The sequence below is a fragment of the Sapajus apella genome, unplaced genomic scaffold (genome assembly GCF_009761245.1).
Source record: "Sapajus apella isolate SASKATOON/1434 unplaced genomic scaffold, GSC_monkey_1.0 scaffold46, whole genome shotgun sequence".
In the NCBI taxonomy this organism is placed as follows: Eukaryota; Metazoa; Chordata; class Mammalia; order Primates; family Cebidae; genus Sapajus; species Sapajus apella.
In genome coordinates this window covers 7859298-7863914 of record NW_022436986.1, presented here as the reverse complement: position 1 = coordinate 7863914, position 4617 = coordinate 7859298, and the positions used below count along the sequence as shown (strand labels likewise).

At 38.9% G+C, this 4617-nt stretch overlaps 1 pseudogene across 1 annotated transcript; it reads left to right on the top strand.

Moving 5' to 3' along the window:
* The first annotated feature begins 2596 nt into the window (after window positions 1–2596).
* LOC116524607 lies at window positions 2597–4087 on the top strand (annotated as a pseudogene). Its single transcript, XR_004257414.1, has 2 exons — window positions 2597–2738; window positions 3656–4087. The product of XR_004257414.1 is annotated as a cytochrome c oxidase subunit NDUFA4 pseudogene (transcript).
* The last annotated feature ends 530 nt before the right edge of the window (window positions 4088–4617 follow it).

Sequence of the window (4617 nt, the reverse complement as noted above, 5' to 3'; positions counted from 1 at the left end):
ATTCTCAGGTGGTTTTTTTCTTATGCGGAAACTGTAAAACCATTTTTATTTTTCAGGGAAGAAAGGTAATTCAGACAGAGGGTTAATAGGCTGTAAATACTCAGGAAAAGGAGAATGGAGCAGGGCAGTGGGACTCCCATCAATCATATCATCCTTGGTGTGGGAGATAGCCTGTATTTTCAATTTTTTATTAGCTTTTTGCAATAAATCTAAAAAAGCTATTTTAGAATCTTGTAATCTCTTAGAAGCTTTTCTCTCTGCCAATTAAAATACGCATCCCATTCCATCTTCCTAATTCAGGAAACGTGGGTTTCAAGTATCCTTTGAGATGAACAATCTTCTCCACTTGGAATGTTCCACATATGGCTATTGTAATTCTGAATTATCTTTGATAAAAAATTGCCACTTTTGTTAAGTATTCACAGCTTCTGGAGCCATAATTTTTATACTTGAAAAAGGAAGGCATACTGGAAAGTGGAGGACTCAGTCCTTTAGATAGTAGGATCCAATTTTTACATTGAATCTTGGGTCTCTCAGAGCTGAGATAAAAACTTAAGGAGGAAACACCATAGGGCCCGGTCGTGTGCTATTTTCATTGCATTCTTCATTGCATAGGAATTTTCTTGAGGTTGGCAGGTGACCTAGTATCATCTAACCCATCCATGACCAACTTATCCTAACAAATAAGTTTTTTGGTAAGTGACAGGTCCACTGGCAGCTTTTTGGTGCCCAACTCAATGCCCATCAGTCAAGCTGTGGCTTGGCTCTGAGATTCCCTTGACCAACTTAGCCAATGATTTTTCCTTACCTTAGCCCATAAGAATAAAAGCAATGAAGAGAAGGAAATCCAGTTTTCTGAAAACTTGTGAAAGATGGGGTCACCTTCTAGAAGTGACTGCCATTTACTGCAATTGCTCTCATTTACCTTTAAAACCAAAGCCCATTGATCATTGTGAACTCTCAAAATTATACACCCTGCCACAGCACAAATAAACTCTTGGGACCAAAAAGCCAAAGAGTTAAAGGTGCTCAAATATAAAAGACAGCAGAACTTGGACCTGAGAGAGACAGAAAAAGAGAGAAAGTTGCTCATGACTTCCAGGCTCTCTGAGGAAGACAGTAGACTTTAAAGGTATCAGCAGCCTTTCCTTTGGGTCCCTTTGTGGGGTTATCAGAATTGTTAAAAATAAAATGTCATAAATTTAATTTAAAGATGTAATTGGCTTTTATTACTGACTCATGAACCAGAAAGCATTCCATCTAGAAATAGAGGGAAGCTCCACTGAACATATCAGAACAGTTGGTTTTTGTAAAGTAGATTGAGCAGGAACAAGAAAAGAGTAATACAAGAGCTAAGCAACCAACCAAACGACAACAACAACAAAAAAACACATACACAAAACAAACAAAAAAACAGAAAGTAGAGAGGACTTCCTTATCATGCTGGCTCAGGTTGATTAGTCCCTTTCTGATTGTTTGCTGTGAATCTCCCATTTTTTTTAGAAAAACACTGGCCTTTTAGGGCATTATCTTCCTTCCTTAAAGTTTCGATTTGATTATGTGGTACTTAGCATGGACTATATTTTGATTTGGTCTGTTGGGGTCTAGCACCGGAGCTCAATCTAAAACAACGGCCTCCTATAAATCTTATTTAACAACCCCAAAGTCCAATTTTTTAAAAAGCAGAACAGCACAAAAGAATGGTGAAAAATAGCAAACTCTTCCTACCACAATTAGTACCCAGCGGATGATTCGGGGAGGGGAGAAGGTTAGGGTAGAACCAAAATGGGGGCTTTCCAGATGAGAACCAAAAAGGGGGCTTTCCAGATGAGAAACAGGATCCTATAACCTTGTCTTTCCAGGACTTTTTTCAGGCTTTCCCAGGTTATCACCTCTCTTCCCTCCACCTTCCACCCCAGAACTTTTCAATTCATTTTCTTTTATAAAAGACCTTGATGACTTTTCAATTTGGGATTCTAATCTGAAAAAAAATGGCTCCCTGTGGTAGAGAATGTGAGAATGTAATCATTATTATCTATGCATTACAACAATCATATAAAATTATAATAATAAACACCCTTGAAACAACCACCCAACATGAAAATCATAATCACACGATTTTAACAAACTGAGTACAAAATAACTTCAAATAACTGGGTACTCCTCTTTGGATTGTTTAATAGCATATAATAAAACAAAGTAACAATAACTTGAAAAAAAATAGTTAACCTTCTCAAGTGAAAGAAGTCTGGAAGAAGGACATCCAGAATTGAGGCTCCATGATGATCAAGGATCTCACATTCTTCCTTCATTTGCTTTGTAATCTTTAACTTGAGACTTTCATTTGCAAGATCCCTTTTTGGTCTAAGATGGCTCTAAGAGTTCCAGCCTTCACATCTGCATTCCAGACAGCAGAAGCTTTCCTGGAAAACTCACCCAACTATGTCAGCTTATATCTCATTCTCACCCCAACCCTGAGAAGCGAGAGAGAAATGTAGTTTTTCATTTGGGCACATTGCTCTAGAACTATTAGCAAGTATGAAAATGAGTATTTGTTACTCCACTCCAGGGTTGGCACCTGGCAATCTTGTGCCACATGCTTCGTGCACAAATGCTGCTCAACGATGAAAAATATTTTCATCAACCCACATCTTTATCCTTCCCTCACCCACCTCCATTCCTCATGAAAAAAGGAAGTTTTAGCCCAAAGTCCATCAAAGTTATGATTATGAGAAGTGGTAGGAAAAAGATGTCTTTTTTATAGATGTTCTTTTCTGAAGAATCTGACAGAGATTCATGTTCTTCTGGTCTCTGAACGCTGCAGGTGTGGCCAGGACTCTGGGAGATAGCACAGAGACCAGAGCAAGGGACATCCAAAACTAGTCATCTGAGGATGGAAGGATGTCCTGACAAGAAATGTAAAGGCACACAATGTATTCTTCTTCTGGGCTTCTCATGGTTTTCCTAATCCTCTACTACAAGATCAGATTCTTGGTATTGGGATGGTGGGGTGACATTTTGTTTTATAGTATAACTCTCCATGTCCATTATTACCTAATTTGCAAGCTATTGGAGGTATTTGGCTGGGTGGGGTGGGGGGCGAGGAAGAGTCCCATCACTGAAATCACAGAGACATAGTTTTAGTTTTAACTGCTTAAGTATTTAGAAATTATCTCCACGAGAACTCATCCATTTAGTTTTCATCATTTGGAACTTGTAGGATACCACATCCAAATCAAAAAGAGTACTTCACTGAGGACACAGGTATTTCCTTAACACGTTCAAACCTGAAACTGGGATGACATTTCAGATCACACTGCCCTTTTCTACCCCTCAAAAATTTTCAGATTAAGAGTATCAACAGACTATTTAGGATTTAGAGAGGAAGATGCCTCCAAAACAAACCCACTTGGAATTTGTCAGTAGAGCCAAGGATTTTACCCACATAGGGGACCACAGGAAATGACCTACACTGAGATGTGTTTGGCATTTTTGAAAGCGGGCAACTCTAAGCTGGACATTTGGCAATGAGAGAGGATACAGAAAGGAAAACCTTGTTTTATCTGTTTGGGTGTCTTATGTAATCTTAAAAGTTATTAGCTGGCAGATAATACCTAGCCCAGGGCCTGATGACTAAGCTGGTTCTCGCCTTTCTAATCGGAGGCCTCTGCCACAAACATACTCCGCCAGATCATCAGTCAGGCCAACATACATCCAAGCTTGATACCTGTTTTTATATTTGTTGGAGCTGGAGGTACGAGAGCAGCACTGTATCTCTTGTGTTTGGCATTATTCAATCTAGATGTTAGTTGGGACAGAAAGAATAACCCAGAGCCCTGGAACAAACTGGGTCCCAATGATCAATACAAGTTCTACTCAGTGAATGTGGATTACAGCATACTGGAGAAAGAAGGTCCAGATTTCTAAATGAAATGTTTCACTATAAAGCTACTTTAGAATGAAGGTCTTCCAGAAGCCATCTGCACCATTTTCCACTTAATCAGGAAATATTTCTCCTCTAAATGCATGAAATCATGTTGATGCAATCTACTGGAGATTACACTGATTAATAAAGAACTGAAACTTGGGGGAAAAAAAGCTATTATCCAACTTGATGCTCAAACTGGAGTCTGGAAATCTGAAAGATCACCTTCCTCTTTTCATGTGGCTCTTATTGCTGCTGGTCAATGGATTTCACTTCTCGTGGTAACATGTTGTTCAGCCATCAGATTCAGCTCAGCTCATATTCTGAATCACTGCTAACTCTAAGGGTACGTTTTTCTGTTGTGGCTACAGCATCATTATGGTAGCAGTTATAGCACAGATTGCGAAATACAAAGAAGAATCAAACTGCATTCTGTGGGCCCAGGAGAATGTCAGATGTGTATGTGCAAAAGGGAGGAATGGTAATGTCGCTTCATGCTCGATATCCTGGAGAGAGAAAAGGTTGACTTTCTTTTTTTTCTTTTTTGAAATCTAAGTTTTTTAATACCACCTTTCAGTCACTCACACGTATCTTTCTTTATATTTTAAAATACTCAGCCTCACTGCTTACTGAGTGCTTGCTGAAGGGAGAAAATTCCATTTTAAAGATATATTCACTTTACTGATTACTGT